The sequence below is a fragment of the Canis lupus genome, chromosome 23 (genome assembly GCF_048164855.1).
Source record: "Canis lupus baileyi chromosome 23, mCanLup2.hap1, whole genome shotgun sequence".
NCBI classification, from domain to species: Eukaryota; Metazoa; Chordata; class Mammalia; order Carnivora; family Canidae; genus Canis; species Canis lupus.
The window spans coordinates 6134592-6154462 of record NC_132860.1 but is presented as its reverse complement, the minus strand read 5'-3'; the positions used below and the strand labels follow the sequence as shown (position 1 = coordinate 6154462).

At 37.0% G+C, this 19871-nt stretch overlaps 1 long non-coding RNA gene across 2 annotated transcripts in view; it reads left to right on the top strand.

Annotated features, from left to right (window-relative positions):
* Positions 1-13750, top strand: part of LOC140614659 (uncharacterized) — a 273756-nt gene extending 260006 nt beyond the window's left edge. For both annotated transcript variants that reach the window (XR_012015456.1, XR_012015455.1), the window contains one exon: positions 13334-13750. This is a non-coding gene — a long non-coding RNA (uncharacterized lncRNA). The remainder of the gene's footprint in view (positions 1-13333) is intronic.
* The last annotated feature ends 6121 nt before the right edge of the window (positions 13751-19871 follow it).

The window sequence follows — 19871 nt, the reverse complement described above, 5'->3', positions numbered from 1 at the left end:
CCAACAGTGTCAGAATGTTCCTCTTCTTCCACACCCTCACCAACATCTGTTGTTTCCTGTGCTAATTCTGACAGGTGTGAGATGGTATCTCATTATGGTTTTGATTTACACTTCTCTGATGGTAAGTGATGTTGAGCATCTTCTCACATTGGCCATCTGGATGTCTTCTTTAAAATGTCTATTCATGTCTCCCGCCCTTTTTTAACTGGATCATTTGGGTTTTTTTTGGTGCTGAGTTTTGCTAAGCTCTTCATAGATCTTGGATACTAGCCCTTTATCAGATATGTCATTTGCAATGACCTTCCCCCATCCTATAGGTCGCCTTTTAGTTTTGCTGACTGTTTCCTTTGCTGTGCAGAAGCTTCTTATCTTGATGAAGAGTCCCAATAGTTCATTTTTGCTTTTGTTTCCCTTGCCTTCAGAGATGTTTCTAGTAAGAAATTGCTAAGACCAATGTCAGAGAGATTTCTGCCTGTGTTCTCCTCTAGGATTCTGATGGTTCCCTGTCTCATATTTAGGTCTTTCGTCTGTTTTGAATTTATTTTTGTGTATGGTGTAAGACAGTGGTCCAGTTTCATTCTTCGCATGTAGGTGTCCAGCTGTGATGATTTCTTGCTGGCTGGGTTATTGCTAGGCAGGGAGACATTCTTCTTACTCCTATTGGAGTAGTAAAAATAAGCTTTTTCCTGTAGGGATCTGTAATTGAGGAGGAATGGGGAGCATGGGGGCTCCCCCTTTGTCCACCTGACTTCACTTTAACTGAGGTTTCCTTTATTTAGTTTCCCAGTAGTGTATATGGAGAAACACAGTGGAGTATGCCACATTGCAGATAGCCTTGTAAGCTAAGACTTGTAGCATCAATGCCATTAGATAGGCAATGTGCAAAAGCAAAGATGGACATTTTCTGTACTTTGGTCAGGTCCTGTGTTGACACTTAGCATAGATTAGTTCACTCAACCTTCCCATGTCACTGAAAAGTAGAAATCATTATAGCCAGGGTGCTTAAAAAAAAATCTGAAAATCATACTCATGCATGACCAGTTCCACAATTAGTATTTAACTGTTTTTTTGCAGAAGAATGCAGGTCTGATCGATTTTAAAGCTTGACTCTTTTCATGTTGTGCCGCAGACTTCAGTAGTCTAAGCAGGGGAGGGTAGTTAGGAAAGGTCCTGATGAGGGCACCTGGGTGGCTCAGTCAGTTAAGCGTTTGCCTTCAGCTCAAGTCATGATCTCAGGGTCCTGGGATGGAGCACCATTGTTGGGCTCCCTGCTTCTCCCTCCCCCTCTGCACTTCCTCCCACTCATGCTCTCCTGCGCTCTCTCTCTCTCTCAAATAAATAAATAGCTCCTGGTGATTTTATAGGTAAATAATTGTACTGCATAGATGCTATGAGTATGGCACAGGTAATGATTTATCATAATCCAGAGCTATAAAGATAATAAGAGGGGATCCCTGGGGGACTCAGCAGTTTAGCTCCTGTCTTCGCCCAGGGCATGATCCCAAGGTCCTGGGATCGAGTCCCACATCGGGCTCCCTGCATGGAGCCTGCTTCTCCCTCTGCCTGTGTCTCTGCCTCTCTCTGTGTGTGTGTCTCTCATGAATAAATAAATAAAATCTTAAAAAAAAGGGAGAGAATAAGAGTCCCACATTTCATAACACATTTTAAGCTGCGTGACCGATGAACTTGTAGCTCTAGTGAATAGATTGAAAAACGACATGGGAGATGGTGCTAGTTGCGTACGGCAAGGTACAAGTAGATGATGAACTCAAGAAATGATTAACTTCTGCTAAGTAAAAGGAATAGAGAAATTTTAGGAGTCTGTGCACTTATAAGGTGACAAAACACAGTTCACTCGGTGATTTTTTGCCCTTCAGGAGATCAGTGCTCTTTGACCTTAAGGAAATATTACCCTTAATCAATTCTGAGGCTGCGTTTACCAAATAATCTGAATAAAAATCTGCCTCTCCAGGTACCTTCTTCCTGAGAGTAAGCATCCTGTTCAGGGGCTAAGGTAGTCCCATCATTAGAGAGGCACATTTCACAGATAAATATAAAAATACGGTGTCTAGGTTTCAGCTTATCTGTTTCTCTTCTGTGATTAGTTTGCGAAAGTCAGCTACCAGGAGGTGGAAAGTCTCTGGAGGAATAAGAACATCCTCGCCTATGGGCTGGAGAGACTCTTGCAGGTTTTATTTCACAGCGATCAGCAGATTCCACTTCTAAGGCTGGCTCTTCTTCTTCTTCAGCTGACTGCAGGGTTGTAAGGACCCGGAGTTAAATGCTACAAGACAGGCTACATGACACAGGTTTAGACTTGCTCCCAAGGAAGAAGATAATAGGATGGGGGGGGGGAACCAGAACCTACCACTTTCATACAGACGTGTATTTCAGCAAAAATCACAAGCTAACAAGTGAAAAGCATAGTAATAGGACGACAAGCACCTCACAGGCCTGATATCCAGCATCCTCCTGTCAGGCAGAAAAAAAATCACCTAATCTTGACAGATGCTCTCAGATCAAGAAACTACAGATGATGTTTCATAAAAAGAGTTCTTGGCTGCATACAAGGTTTCAAATATATATATATATATATATATATATATATATATATATTTATAGTGTGTGTGTATGTATATATACATGTCATAGTGAAGATAAGAATCCTGACCCTAATTGGATGTTTTGGGGAAAATGTCATTCGACCCTTTAACTCTCAGTTTCTATGTATAAAACATGGAGGCCAGAGGAGGAAAGGAATACAGATATTTTTTTAAAAAAATTATTTATTTATTCATGAGAAACAGAGAGACAGAGAGAGAGAGAGAGGCAGGTAGAGGGAGAAGCAGGCTCCATGCAGGGAGCCCGACGTGGGACTCGATCCCAGGTCTCCAGGATCACACCCTGGGCCAAAGGTGGTGCTAAACCACTGAGCCACCCAGGCTGCCCGAAATATGGATATTTTTTAAAACTTGCAGAATCATAAGGATTCAATGAGAGGACAGATTTAAAGCACTTAGGAATGAGCGGTCCGGACACATGCTGGGTCTCAATATTATTTCAGTCTACATTCCATTCCATAAGGCCTGAACCACAGCCATGAACTCGTGCACCTGAGCTCATTCACCCATCTGTTTTATGGGGCATTCCTCCCACACCAGCCATTGCTACCGGAGGTGGGAGGAATAAATACACCATACTTTCTACCTTCCAGAAACTCGCTATCAAGGGACGAAGACGTGCAAATCGATGGCTACAATCAGTAGGATGGCACTTGAATTGTCCACATATAAAATACCATGAAACTACAGCCCCACGGTTGGTGGAAAAGCCCCAGAGCAGAGTGGCTGCTTCCTCTGCTTCCACTGGCAGCTGACCCTTGAGCAACACGGGTTTGAACTGTGTGACTCCGCTTACCTGTGGATTTTTTTTCAGTGAATACAGTACTATATATGTATTTTCTCTTCCCTGTGATTTTAATAACATTTTATTTTCTCTAAGTTACTTTATTGTGAGGATCTAGTAATAATACACAGACACAATAGGTGTTAATCAACCGTTTATGTTATTGGTAAGGCTTCTGTCAACAGTAGGATGTTCGTTGCTAAATTCTTGGGTGGGGGTCAAGATCATACGCAATTTTTTTTTTTTTTACTATAGAGGGGTTGGTGGCCCTAACCTCTGCATCGTTCAAGGGTTAACTACTTAGTTAAACCCTGGAAGAGCAGAAGAAAGGTACACAGTTTCTCCTTTCCACTCTTTCTCATCCAATGATTCCTTGTGCTTTGTCAACTGTAGCCTCTGATCTCTGAGAAAGGTGAGAGGAACATGAAGAAACTCATATTAGTTCAGCATTCCAATATATGATTTGCTTTATATATAAATGAATTAATAGGATATATAAAAATATAGGATGTCAAATGAAAAGAAAAAAAAAAAAAACACCTGAGGGTGTGCCTGGGTGGCTTAGGCCATCCAAAATCTGACTCTTCTTTTTCTTTTCTTTTTCTTTTTTTTAAGATTTTATTTATTTGACAGAGAGAGAGAGAGAGAGAGAGAGAACCAGCAGGGGGACCTGTAGACAGAGGTTGAGCAAGAGGGAGAAGCAGGCTCCCCACCAAGCAAGGAGCCCGATATGGGGCTCGATCCCAGGACCCCGGAATCACGACCTGAGCCCAAGGCAGATGCTTAAGCAACTGAGCCACTCAGGGGCCCCAAATATCTGACTCTTGATTTTGGCTTAGGTCATGATCTCAGGGCTGTGAGGTTGAGCCCCATGTCAGGCTCTGCCCTGGGCGTGGAGCCTGCTTAAGCTTCTCTCTCCCCCTTTCCCTCTGCCTCTCCTTCCACCTCTCTCTCTCTGAAAAAAATAAAAAATAAAAAAACAAAATAAAAAAACAAAATAAAAAATAATAATAACCTCGTGATGGTTATTGTGTTTGTATACTTGGCCAATTCTTCATTCCCATCCCTCTGGTGATGGGTCTCTACTCTCTGACAGTAGGGATATAGCCTCGAATTCATAGTAATTGATTGATTGGGTAGAAAAGGATAGAGCAGGATGCCTGGGTGGCTCAGCAATTGAGCGTCTGCCTTAAGCCCAGGGTGTGATCCTGGAATCCCAGGATCCAGTCCCACATCAGCCTCCCCACAGGGAGCCTACTTCTCCTGCTTGTGTCTCTGCCTGTGTGTGTGTGTGTGTGTGTGTGTGTGTGTCTCACATGAATAAATAAATAAAATCTTAAAAAAAAGAAAATGATAGACTATCTGAAATCATTTCACTGGATATTTTTGCTGGAGGTGGTATAAGGCAAGGCTTCCATTTTCCTTTCGGTCATGAATTCCAGGCTCCGTACTACTGGCTACTCTGTCCCCACAGGATGGAGATGAAGAGATAAAGATGGAGAGAAAAGACGCCCCAATGGTATCACACTCCCTATTTCAGTCCTGAGATTTCTGAGTCTGGTCTAGTATCTTTGTCTTCTGGTTTCTGTTGAAGCATCAATATCTTCCGAACAAATTTTCTCTTGTAAAAAGTTGACTTCCTAATACTTGTCACTGAAATAGTCCTAAATAATGTAGCCACAGAGAATGGAATCAGATGTGATCCCTGGTCTGCCTGACTCCATAGCATGTGCTCGTGTCCACGTGGTGCATTTTTCTGCAGGTATGTTGGCTCCCTGACTTGCTCGCTATGGTTTGCTCCTGAACACTTACCTTTCAGTTCGTTTACTTACAGGTGATATACTTGTCTAGATAATGCTGCAGTGAATGCCGGGATTATTTATTCTCCACATGAAAGAGAAAGATAAATATTTTAGATCAATTAAAAGAAGGCGATATAGAACATTGTCTATGCATGTGAGCTCTTATCCTCATCTGCCTGTGTTCAAATCTTGGCTTGTTAGGTACGTAGCCTTCCTCAAGTCTTCCTCATCTATAAAATGGGAATCATAGAGCCCACCTCGGGGTTGTCCTGAGATCAAATGAATGCCTTTAAAGCCTCATAAGAATATCTTGTGCATGCAAGCTGCTCAATAAACACCAGTTGTGATTATTATTACTATATTATTACAAACACAAGTTTTCATTTCTCTGGGATGAAGGCTTCATGATACAGTTGTTGAATCATAGGGTAATTGTATGTTTCTTTCATAATTAACTACAAAACTGTTGTTCACAGTACTTGCTTGATTTTTACACTCCCATCAGCCATGTATAATTAAGTTTCCCCACATCTTTGCCAACATTTGTCATCTTGATACTTTTAGCCACTCTGATAGGTGAGTAGTGATCGCTCACTGTGGTTTTAATTAGCATTTCCCCAAAGGCTGATGATATCGAATATCTTTTCATGTGCTTATTTGCCATCTGTATGTTCTGTTTGCTGAAACATCTGTAATGTTTTTTGTTCACTTTCTATCTTTTTTTTTACTGTTGAATTTTAAGAGTTCTTTATATATATTCTAGATATAGTTCTTTGTCGGATATATGGTCTGCAAACATATTTTACTAACCTGTAGCTTGTCCTTTTATCCTTTTAACAGATTCATAAAGCAAAAATTTTTAATTGAAAAGGTTTTAAATTCTGTTTTATCAGTTTTTCTGTAATGATTCATGTTTCTTGGTTTCAAATCTAAAAGCCCTGTGTCCGGCCGTACCTAGATTACAATAATTTTCTCATATGCCTTTTGCAAAGATGTTAATACTTTTATGTTTTAAGATTTAAGTTTGTGATTAAGTTTGAAGTGTTTTTTGTATAAGGTATGAAGCATATCTGGAGTTTAGTATTTTGAGCGTAGAGATCCAATTGCTCCATGCCATTTGTTAAAAAAGACTGTCCTTCCTCCATTGATTGCTTTTGCTCCTCTGGCAAAAATCAGTTGGACATATTTGTGTGGGTATATGTATGGATTCTCTAATCTGCTCTATTTATCTTTGTGTCTATCCTTTTGACCCTACTGGGCTGTTTTGATTACTATAGCTATACAATAAGCTTTGATATCAAGTCGAGTGATTTCTCTCACCTTATTCTTCTTTGTAAAGGTTGTTTTTAACGATTCTGGGGCTTATACCTTTCAATGTAAATTTTAGAATGCTCTCATTAATATCTGTAACTTTTAAGGGGATTTTGAAAGGAATTGCATTAAATCTTAACATCAATTTGGGAAGAATTGAATTTTTATTATGGTGAGTATTCCAATCCATGAATATATCCTCAATTTGGTCTTCTTTGATTTCTTCAATTAGCATTTTAGGGGCCCCTGGGTGGCTCAGTCAGTCAAGATTTCAGTTCAGGTCATGATCTCAGGCTCCTGGGATCCCACACCCACCGGGCTTCACCCTCAATGGGGAGTCTGCTTCTCTCTCTGGCATTCCCCCCACTCGTGCTCTCTCAAATACATAAAATCTTTTTAAAAATTAGCATTTTGTATTTTTAGCAAACAAATACTGTGCACATACATTTTAAATGTATACCTAAGCATTTTCTTTTCTGTGATTGTAATCGTATTGTATTTTTTGATATTTATTTATTTATTTTTAGAGAGAGACAGAATGAGAGTATGAGCAGGAGGAGGGGCAGAGGGAGAGAATCAAGAGAATCTCTTACTAGTTCTAATTGTGTGTGTGTGTGTGTGTGTGTGTGTGTAGTCTTTAAGGTTTCCTATATAATCTCATGTCATCTGCAAATAGAGACAATGTTACTTCTTTCCTGATTTGAATAACTTTTATTTCTTTTTCATTTTATCATTATTTAATGTCTCTACACTTTATAGCTTTAATAACTTTATTTGCTCTGAAGTCCTCTCTAAATGACATTACTATAGCTAATCCTGCTTTTATTTTTTTTTTTTATTCATTTTTGGATAGTCTTTTTCCATCTTCTTATTTCTATTTACCTGTGTTGTTATATTTCAAGGGAGTTTCTTAATGAGTAACATATAAATGATGTGTGTGTGTGTGTGTGATTTACTCACTCTGGCGATTTTTGTCTAAGAGTAATATATTTAAATCACTTACATTTAAAGTAGTTATTGATGTGTTAGTGTTTAAGTCTATCATTTTATTTTTGTTTTCTCTTTATTTCATTTAGTTTTTATTTCTGTTTCTCCTTTCTTGCCTTCCTTTACATTACCTCAAAGATTTTTTTTTAAAGATTTTATTTATGATAGAGTTATAACAGTGTATAGTGACAACCTTTTCTCACTTAAATAAAATGTGGAAACCTCATTTTCATGTAGATCTTTTGAGTTTCCTCCAATTCTTTTTAAAGATCTTATTTTTTTACTCATGAGAAACACACACAGAGAGAGACAGAGACACAGGCAGAGGGAGAAGTGGCTGCCTGTGGGGAGCCAGATGTGGGATTCAATCCCAGGACCCCAGGATTACAGCCTGAGCCAAAGGCAGACACTCAACCAGTGAGCCACCCAAGCGTCCCTAGTTTCCTCCAATTTTAAAAGTCATTGTCTTAAGTACTAATTTTTGTTTCAACCACAAAATATGATTTTTAAAACTCATAAAGAAAAAAACAGTATGTAACATGTACTGCTATTTCTGCTCTGTTGTTTCTATTCTCTCAGCTGATGCTTCAGAATTCTTTCTTATATCATTTCCTTCCTGTTCAAACTGCCTGTAGTCAATCCTCAAGAGCAGTTCTGCTAGTCTTTCATTTTCCTCTGCTTTGACCATTTCCTGTCCCTGATTCCACCCTTCCCCGCTTCTGTATCGCTTGGTGGTTGTAGGGATTCTCTAAAATAGAAAGCCTAAAATAGAAGAACTTTTACTCTGCTCTTTGCTGTTGGTGATTCCCATTTGCTCTACGGGAGAAATGAGCTTAGTTAGGAAGAGCCTACCTCAACTTCTGCTGCTAGACTGGGGGTCATGAAACAACTGGCGTGGGTCTTCTTTGGTCTGGAGGGGCAGATGCTGCTCTGCAACTGTGTTCTCCAACCCTACAGTCTCATCCAGTTCATTTTTTTTCCTTACCAACTTTCAGATTTCTTCCTTGGTTCTCTTGCATTTATTTACATGGTTTATGGTTACATGTAGAAAGAAACGGAGGGAGAAGTGAGTCTATCCCATCTTCTGAAGACCAGAGTCACAAATGGAATTCTGACTCAAAGTCCTTACCAGCTCTCATGACACTAATTACTAAAAACAAACAAACACAGCCCTGGAAATGTTTTTAGATTCAGCCTCATGTTAAGTCCTTAAATCCCTATACTTTATATATATTCAACCTTCCTGGAAAAACAGGAGGGTTTCCAAAAGTTTAAAACATACCGACGATAGGGAAACCATTGCCTTTACCAATATTTGACATACAAGTTTAGAGGTGTCTTAACCTTATTCCCAGGCACAAAATATAAAGTTTTCCTATTGACCAGTTGCTCTTCATTTTCCCTTCTGGGTGCTGTTTCTTCCTTTATGCTTAGAGTGTTTCTGCTCTAGGGGGCAATACCCATGAGGATAACCTTGTTAGTGATGGCAAATCCTCTTGATAGTGTTGCATATTTCTACACTCTGATGTTCCCTTTGCTTTTTCTGTTAGAATGCTTACATTCCATGTTCTTTCATGATTTTTCTGGTTGACTATAGCTCAGTCGATTAAGCTAAAGTATTAGCTTAAATTATGCTTACCTTTCAGTTAAAGTATTAGTTTAAATTAGCTTTAATTTGCACACATTATGCCTCCTAGAAATATTTGCATTATAATAAAAAATTTCAGTGTCTCAGCCCCAAAGAATAGTTAATGCAGATATTTAATACTTTGTGACTGGATAGTGGCAAAAATTGTGGCGGAAGTGTCCTCTGTTTTCTTATTTATAGAGAAAAGGGTTGAATTAATTGCCATGTAGAGTTATTCCAGTATTATGATTCTAATTGAATAGATGTGAATGTGCATAATTAATCATGTCAGTCTCCCCATTCTTATAATGATATGAAAAACTCATATCTCCCCCAAAATAAATTATTAACATTGAAGGAAAGGCACAGCCATGCTGCATCTGCCAAGGATTGAGCAAATGTATGCATCTGGGGTATATTGTGGATTCTGATGTTATCATGTGCTCAGAATAACCAAATGTAGAGGGAGATGAAAGATCCTTTATGCTTTTAAGAATATTTTATATCTTTTATTTTGCTTTCTATCTGCTAAGTGACCACATTCCACAGTTAGAATATGCTTTTGTCACAGGAAGAACATGTTGCAATATGCATCCTATTTTTCCTGTCATTTGTATCTATAGTTTGCTACTAAAGTATTAAGGAAATGCTACTACCTCTTTGGCCCTTTCCACTGAATCTCAGGTATGCAGGAAATTCATTTATTGGCATTCGGTTCATAAATGCCTCATAATAATTGAAGACTCAATTGGCAGTGTTATTCTATTAATTAAACTTATTGTATATATTCTTATCTTGCATTTTATTAAGACAAAGGGAGATTTTAAAAAAAGGAAAAGGGAGAGAAACATAATTAGGAAAGAGGTAGACAATTCTATCTACTCAAAGAAAAAGCAACCTTGACAAGCTAAATAATTGTGCTCAGCTTTTTGCCTGTGAAATGGAAGATCAATGAATTGGAAATTCAGGACTCCAGTGAATGCTCAATAATTATTTCCATCCTCTGTTGTGATGGGGTCAAATCTGATATAAATGGAAAATGTAGAGAACACTATCTTCCTTTGTTTCCCTCGTCTAATTGGATGCTTTAGGCTAGGCGATCTAGACTACAAATCTGCCTCTGTTATCTATCTAATTTCTTGCAAAACTTTAGAATTTCTTGGTTTGCATGACTTGGTTTGGTGCAACCATAAGGATTACACATGATTAAGACATAGTCACTAGAACCATGTTGATGAGCTGTTTCTTTGGCAACTGCAGACATGACAAGGGGGAGAAAATAATTGAGTATAACTAGATATTTAAAGAGGATTTTGAGCTTTTATTGAGTTCTCAGATGTCTTCTTCATTCAGTTGTACAAATATTTAATTGCATTTTCCCCTTCTCTGTATTTTAATCTCTTTATTTTGCAGAGCTTGAGTGATTTCTGAACATCACATTCCACTTCTGCATAGATAAGAGCTGCTTCACAAAGTTCTGCGGAGGGATATTGTTTAATATTTCTCTCAGTTTATAGAATGCAGGGAGAGAGTGGATAAGGGTAGCTAAGATAGCTTTTCATATCTTCAGCTAGCTAATATTTCATGATGTACTTTGTTTTGGTGTTGTGCTATTGGCTGCATGCCATTGTAAACAAACCATTTTTAAAATCAAATTTGTATAAATCATATCATTCTAGTCTCTTTATTACATTAACAAAACTGTTTTGCATGCTCGTCTCCAATTACGACACTCTGAAGATGTATTGAGATATAAACTGTTATCAAGATGATCGTTAAACCAAGCTAGAAACAACATCAAGTATTCGTTCTTGACTGGAGTGTATATACTCTCTCTTTCTATATATTTGCTTTCAACTGGCACGTCAATCTTTAATATTTGTTTAGTGATGCAGTTTCTTTTTTCATTAAGAATACGTATAACAAATTAGAGATGTATAGAGACAGAAATCAAATTACTTTTTCCGTCCAAATAAAATTATATTATCACATGTGAATTTTTGTTAATTCTCCACATGCAAATGAATTTGATAGAATGCAGAATTTAACATTTCTCCTTCTTTTGAGAGACTCCACGATTATGAATTCCAATCTTGTTCTGTGTTGCTATTCATAATTTACTAGGCATTCCTTCTTTTAAAACATTTGGGTTATTTTCTATCCATCTGGTATCTACTATATATATATGTTTTTCTACTAAAGATTATATTACTATATGATCCTGTGCATATATCTATGTATGTGTGTGTGTGCATTTTGTGTTCAATTATTTCATTATGTTGAATTCTTAGTTGTAGAATAACAGAACCAACAGTTATAAATTCCTATGTCACTTGTACTGTGTATTTTTGCAATTTTTCCTAGAAAAGTTATAAATTATAACTTGTATGATTCTGGAGGTGTTGGCAGTATATAAAAAATAGCATTGCTTTGCAAATGTGATGTGAGAGTCTGGCCCAATGTCAGGATATGGGAAGGCCACCAAAATGTTTTTCCCTGAATCAGAATATTAATCTTTTAATTTTTATTTTCAGTAATCAAGCATTATTTAATTTCGTGGTTAAGAATTTCAAGAAATCAAGTTTTAGATTTTGAAGAAGTCTTTCAAATTCTTGTTTCTACTTGTTCTATATGTCAGAGACTCATAAACTTAGGTAGAAAAATATGCTTTCAGCAAGGTGTGTTTCTAATGCATAATGCTATTCTGAATATTATTTTCGTATCTTAACAATTTTGCTGTAAATAGTCTTTTAAAACAACATTTTTATAGAAGGCTAAGTAAATTGACGTCTTCTTCTGCGAGGCCATAAAGTCTTTGTTGTTACTATTACCTATAGTATCTATATTGTATTCTATATCTATATTGTAGTGATTATCTATATTGTAGTGATTCAAGAGTGTCTAAAATTATATTTTACATTTTGTGGAGACTTTGAAAATTATAAAAATGAACCTAACCACAACATGTAATTAAATTGGGGTCTTATCAGTAGTTTCTTAACCTTTATATACATATACTACTTTATATACATATACATACTAAGGAAGGCAAACAGATTTCATCTTCTGTATCAAGTCAGCTCACCTAGTGGCAGGTGTCTGGAATGTGTGTGAGGACAGAGAAAACACATCTTTTTTCAGCAGGAGAGTAGTTGGATGCTGACATCAGTCTCCTGTATCATAGGAATGGGAACAGAGTGTATTTGCCACATTCTTGCTATCCAGGACCTACGTATTTTTTTTAAGGATTTTATTTATTTATTTGAGAGAGAGGGAGAAAGAGAGAGAGAGAGAGAAAGCACAAGCCTGGGGGAGGGGGAGACTGGTGGAGGGAGGGAGCGGAGAAGCAGACTCCCCACTGAGCTGGGAGCTGGACTCCAGGCTGGATCCCAGGACCCTGAGATCATGACCTGAGTGGAAAGCAGATGCTTAGCCAACTGAGCCACCCTAGTACCCTGGACATCCATATTTTTATAGTAGTCCTATCTATTGGCTAATATAGATAAACTGCTGTAAGAATACAGAGAAAGGCAAATGGGCCACTTAATAGTTGTAATTCTCTGGAGAAATTGTTATGTAGAAAAAAAAAAAAAAAGAAAGAAAGAATCAAGCGTGTGAGGTATGCAGCAGAATTCCTTTGTTGTCCAAATATTCTGCTTAGGTTATTTTTGAAGTTCTCTCACCTTTATAGAGCTATGAACCAAATGCTGCTAAATCTAACAAGCCCATACACGGGCTTCACACGGAGGAAGGTTCACATACAAGCCCATACACGGAGGTTCACACGGAGTCATGCCTACCTATGTTTAAATTGTGCCAATTCTCCTCTCACGTGTCTGACTCTAGGGCAATGAATAACAACAGAAGCTATATCTGCCCCCCAGGAGATATTTAAGAAATGTGTAAGAAGTTATAGGTTTCTCCCAGTGATTGGTGAGTGTTACTGTATTTGAGTAGGTAGGGATCAGAAATTCTTGATAGGTAGTTCTGTACAACCAAAGAAATCTCTGGTGTCCACAGAAATCTCCAGTGCCCAGCAAGACAAACCTCACTGTGGGCACACCCCAAGATCTGGGCAGGAAGAGTGCTGCTCCAGCTCCATATATCACACTTAATAATGAATTTATTAAAGAATTTAGAGGTTCCTCTTTCACCTGGGACCCACACAACTTTTATAACCCTATCATCTCTTTTTTATCAGGCTCTGGGAAAATACTTGCTCATGTCTTCAAAACGAAGGAAGACGATGTGTGAATAGGGTGAAGATTGCTAGGTGGTGTCACCGCTCGAAGGAGTGCAAGTATTGGAAAGACAATAGTGCTTACTTCGAGAAAAGAAAAAATTAACTTGTCAAATTCTGTCTTTCACGTAGCCTGAACGCAATCAATTCCTGCATAATTAAAAGCTGCAAGAACTGCTGAGTATCTGTTTTCTTGTTTCTCTCCATACTCTGGTTTATGTTTCTAGATTTATTCACAAATCTGTGTTATATTTGGAACACTTGCACTTGGCTTTCTAAAGAACATTTTGCAATATTAAGTAATACATAAATATGTGTATTTGCAGGCCTGGATGTAATGTGCAAGAAACAAGATACGAATTCTTTATTAGCTGCAAAATGCACATGGAATATTAAATGTCGAGAATAGTTTTATTTTATGAACTTAAGTAATATGACAATTAAGCCAATTAAATAAAATTTTGACTTTATTTGAATATTTAATTAAAATTTATTATCAATCTATATAAATATGTATTTGCCTTTTAATTTAATAAGGCATTAAATAAAACTTCATTGGAAAGCATATATTTTAAAAATCCAATAACTTAGGAGGAGGTCATTATTGAGGAAGGGACTTAAATATTAGTAAAGTTTTTGCCCTGAAATCATTAGGTAATCTATCATTCACCCATACTCAATTGAAATCGTGTAGTTTAGTAGAGCAATTACTGGAAAAGCAATGAAATATGATTGTAGACAAGTAAGAGAGATTCAAAACACCTTTTAACGGGTTTCAAATCAAATAATATTACATTATCTGCTACACATGAAACTCCAAGTTTCATTAGTAAATATGGTTTTAACATTTAATATTGTCATCATGCTAAGTATATCTACATATTATTTTTAAGAAATGATAAAAAAAAAACTATTTTGTAAAATTACATCTTGAATTTACATCCTTGCTTGGAGGCTACTTGTTCTCATTTTTACATTGACACTATTCCTAGAGGTCTACTATATAGAATTTCTATAGGTCTTTCATTACTATTCTTTTTTCTAATCCATTCTCCAACTCAAATAATTTAAAAGAGAGTCTCCACTGATGTCTAAATACTGAAGAGTGAATGTACACCTCAGCATGTGGAGGGATTTCTAGAAAATATATTTTCTTTCATACCTTATTAAAGCAAATTATTTTGACATTGGTATAAATATGAGTTGGTTCATACGTAGTAATAGCACATTTCCTCAATTTTCCACTTCAACACCCTAGCTAACAATATACCTACTTCAATTAAAATTATTGCTATTTTTTCTTGAGCAATTATTAGGATGGGGTTGCTATGTATGAAGACGGGAAGAACTACAGGATGAATATATTTGGAGGTGGGTAAAAATAAACAATATAGGTGTTAGACAAGTTAAGATTGAGGTATCTGTTGGGCATTTGATTTGCACAGCTCTGCAGCCCCATCTCACATTCTCTTGCTCTTTCTTTTACTGCAAGCATTGAAATGACAACTAGCTTCGTGCAGGGATAACCTGGTAGCCTCTGACAAAAAGATACAGCACGAATTCTTACTTCTGGGGTTCTCTGATGCTGGATATGCAACATCTACTCACTACCACCCATGCATGAGAAACTTGAAATTGAGGATTAACACCTCATGCTGTTAACACTTGATCAATTATGGATGGGAATCCATGGATATGTGGACTCCTCATTGTTCCGATGGGTAAATTTGAAGCATAATTTTAGTTGCATAATTTTAAGAACCATAGAAATTTGTGGCCTAAAAGAATTAAAGGCCTAAAGGCCTTGAACTAAACCAATATGATGGTCAAAACAGATCGTAAATTATGTGTAGCTATTTATAATCCTTATTTATCCACTTAGTATTCTTGTTGGTCCTCTTGAACTGTATTTTTAGATTACATTTAAGTTGAAAACAAAACTGTTTTCCCCAGTGAGCAGAAATATTGATAACGTTAGACTATTCTTCACCTTAGACTATTAAGTAGTCTGTGGTTATAATATTGCTGCTTACTCATTGTGAATTATAGTTACATCGTATATATTTTCTCATTCTTTTTCATTAGCCAGTCTGCATCTTTGTATTTATTTATTTATTATGTATTAAATTTTTTAAAAGAATTTATTTATTTGTTTGAAAAACAGCAAACATGAGTGGTAGGGAGAGGCAGAGGGGAAAGCTGAGCAGGAAGCCCAATGTGGGGCTCCATCCCAGGACCCCAGGATCATGACCTGAGCCAAAGGCAGATGCTTAACTGACTGAGCCACCCAAGTGCCCTGCATCTTTGTATTCAAAATAGGTTTCTTATAAACATCATAGAGTTGAGTCTTTATTTTTTATATCCAGTTTGTCAATCTCTGACTTAGAGTATTTAGACCACTTACATGTAATGTTACTATTGATAGCTTTGGGTTGAAACACAAATTCTGTCAAACACACCTTTGATTTGACAACTTCTACTAGTTTGAATTGTTGTGTTAATACTAAGTTAAGTATGAAATCTCTTTATTTCAATAGGAAAAAAGTTAGCTAAAATCTTTTAGAGTTAGACTGAACAAAATAAATGGAATTTTTCCTTTTTAAACAATTCTGACATTTGTAATCAGATTATAGGATACTAGAATAAGAATAGTGGGTTTTTTTTTAGAGATCTATGCTAAAATTTTACAGGCATCTATTTTCCTGAATGTTTCTTTCAGTTACAAAATGTAGTTTTATTATTATATATACCTGTGGTTTTCTTCTGGATTGCCTCCATATTTAAAAACAACAACAACAACAAAAAAAAAAAAAAACACCTCCACCTGAAAATGAACACTATCTAATATTTATCTACACATCCATATTATGGGGAGAGCATAGCAAGCCATTCAAATAATAGGTTGCATTTCCTCCTTTCCTAACCAGACTTTTTGTTGTTGTGTAGGCAATTTTGTTGATTAAGTCCTCCCCTGGAGTTTCAGTGCTAAATGGCAAAAACAAGTATTCACTGTCCATTATTCTTAAACAAATACCTCTGACTTATCACAAAAGTATGATTTACAAATGGATGAAACTTAAGAAGAGAGGTATCCTTCCTATGTATAAAGAAGTCTTTAACCAGTCAGTTGAACACTCATGTAATGTTGGCACGCTGATAGGAGACACGGAGGGCAGAAAAAGCTGCAATCAGCTTATACATTCCTCTTGGCCTTCCCTGTGTAGAATTGAGGTTTTGAGAGAGTGAGATGTAATCAGTTTTAACTTCATAGAAAAATGCTCTTTTATTAGAAAAGCTATTAAAAATGACCAAATGAAACTTAGCATATTAAGAGGTTTTTTTTTTTTAAAAAAAAAAAAAACACTTTCGGGATCCCTGGGTGGCGCAGCGGTTTGGTGCCTGCCTTTGGCCCGGGGCGCGATCCTGGGGACCCGGGATTGAATCCCATGTCGGGCTCCCGGTGCATGGAGCCTGCTTCTTCTGCCTGTGTCTCTGCCTCTCTGTCTCTCTCTCTGTGACTATCATGAATAAATAAATAAAATCTTTAAAAAAAAATAAATAAATAAAAAATAAAAAACACTTTCTACATTAGTGTTTCCTGTCCCAAAGATTACTGCTTTCATCTACTAGTTTGGCTTTCTATACAATAGTGCATCATTTTCAGTCATATGTGACTAGGCCCTTCAAAGCTCATTTTGCAAAATGGAGATATATCAACAATGAAAAGATTAATTATTTTTGGTTTGGGAGTTATACTTTGGTGAGGAACTTTAACTTTGTAAGATTGTTTTCTCTTCTTTATTTTTTCTGTCTTTTCTTAGTATGTTTGTCCTCTGTTCTGTAAATGTTCCTGTTATCCTCCTAGCTAAAATAATATTGATTTTTTTCCCTGATGTTATGTTTTTCTGGAAATTGCATTTTCTAATCAAATGATATATGAATTCTTAACTGTGAGACACTGAATGAGATGAAGTGTTAACATGATGGAATATCTAAGAAAACTTATGATCCCTTCCTTATACTGTAGCAACAAAAAATATGTAAGAAGGGCAATTTGGCCATCAAAATTTCACATCAATACCTTAAAACCAGTTAGGTGCTTGAAATTTTGTACTAATCGTATTTTAAAGTTCATTAACCCTTGATAAATGAGTAAAAATATGGTGGTAGCAGAAGAAATATCAGAAAGGGTGACAGAACATGGAAGACTCCTAACGGTGGGAAACGAACTAGGGGTGGTGGAAGGGGAGGAGGGCAGGGGTGGGGGGTGACTGGCTGGTGGGCACTGAGGGGGCCACTTGATGTGATGAGCACTGGGTGTTATTCTGTATGTTGGCAAATTGAACACACATAAAAAATAAATTTAGTATTAAAAAAAAGAAAAAAAGAAATCACTTGCAGATGTACTTACTGTCAGTTAATTGATACTGGGAAATTAGTAGGGGCAAATCTTACTAAAATGAGGTTGGGAGGTTTCAGTAGAGGGAGCTCTCATGCCCTACCACGTGGCGGTCAGACCCAACTCCTTGCCTGTGGGGTGGATGCTACTCTACTGTTCCAACTAAGAAACTGGAGTTTCTTATCCTGCCACCCCCTCTCCCAAGCAAAAGTTCAGCCAATGTAAAGCTGCCACACTGGGAACTCCCCAATTTACTCCACTCGACTTAGTTAACAGAAACCTTCCCAACTGACCCCCTTTCTCCTTAAAAAACTGTACCTCTCTTTTGTTCCCTGGACCTGCCTATGGTTCTGCAACAACTTTTTTTTTTTTTTTTTGTCCAGGATTGCAGTTCTCTTTTATTCCCAAAATAAACTCATCTTTGGCTGGTAAAATAATTGGCAGATTTACTTGTAAAGTGAACTATATAATAATTACCTGATTTAAAAAAAAAAAAAAAAGCATTCAATTATCGGGTCCCTTTCTTAATCCTAAGGATTCCTCTGCATTTCATCAATTCTATAATCAACTTTTGTGCAGCTTCAACTTATAAAGACCTGCCAACTGAAAAAACAAAATGCAGTTGAAGAGAGATACTTCTTTCTTTCTTTCACCTCAGGAATACTACAGTCATGCACTCTGTTATTTTGGGCCACACATTTTTCATCATTTTTGAAAAAAAAAATTGTACAGCATAAGGATTAAGAATGTACATTTTTAGGAATAAGATAAACAGGTCTACCCCCTATATTTGTAAGAGTTCTGGGTAAGGGGAATCAATGGAGGTACAAATGACAAATGTCTAAATATTTGGAAGTCATAAATTACAAAACTTGGGAGTTACAAATTATTAAATAATTTCCTTTGCTTCTGTTTTGAAAAAATACGCTTTTGTAATGACCTGCAGGAACAGGTTTTTATTGAAAATATTCAGTTATCATAGGTTCTGCATAAAAAAACAGAAGGACCTGGCCATTGGCTTCTAGACTCTGGCCTCCAGACTGCGGTCCACCACCTTCTTTCCAAAGTCCGTTCTCTGTCCGGTAACAGGGGAGGGCTGCGTGGCTGTCTCAGCCTGCCCATGCACACTCAGTCCACAGCCCCACAAAGCTTGACACTTGACACTTGACACTCTTCAGTTTTCAGGTTGTCTGTGTTGGAAGCGTGCATGTGGCTGAGGAGGAGCAGAGACGGGTATCTTGGAGTGTTCATCCCTCAGCCCCATGGACCTTGGGCCCCATGGAGCAGTGCACATCAGGACAAGGCTCAGAGCTCCTCCGAAGTGCTTGCCTCTGATCAGGAGCCAGATTTCCTCATTCCCAATGTGATACTGCAGTGCGTCTTATGTTTATGACTTTTCCCCATCAATGGCTAGTTATGTGTCCTTCACGGTAGAGCCAGAGTGCCTGGGTCTGAATGCCAGGTTCACCACTTAAGAGCTGTGGATCTCTGGGAATATCATATAATCACTCTCTCAGTTTCCTCATCTGCAAGTCAGAATAATAATAACCTCTAACTCAAAGGATTTGAGAATTAAATGATTTAATATTTATCAAATCCTTAGAAGAGTGCCCAGCACAAAGCAGATACTTAAGAGCTGGTTGTTCAAGAAGTAAAATAAATTGGTTTCTTATTTATGAAAATGGTAATTTTAATAAATTTTACTGTAAGGAGCTGAAAAAATATGTAAGATCATGCCTGAGAAGTGTTATTCCAGTGCTTGGCACAAAGTAGTGTAGTGGATTGTTAAATAATAATAGAGTATAAAGAAGTAAATGTAGCTCCTGATATATATACATCCTAAGATTAAAAATTACAGCCTTTTTTGCAATGCTATTGCTCTTTAGTACATTTTGTATTTTCTTTGACAGTCAGTTATGCTGTAGACATTTGTCTTGGCTTTGTAAGTTTGAAGGCACAAATATTCTCCCTTTTGATAAATTTATATTGTTTTTTTATGACCATTAATCTCAGAAATTAGAAAGTCTTATCACATATTTGCCATTTTAAGCTAATCCATTCATTTGGTTGATAGATATTTGCCATATGGTCTAACTGTGT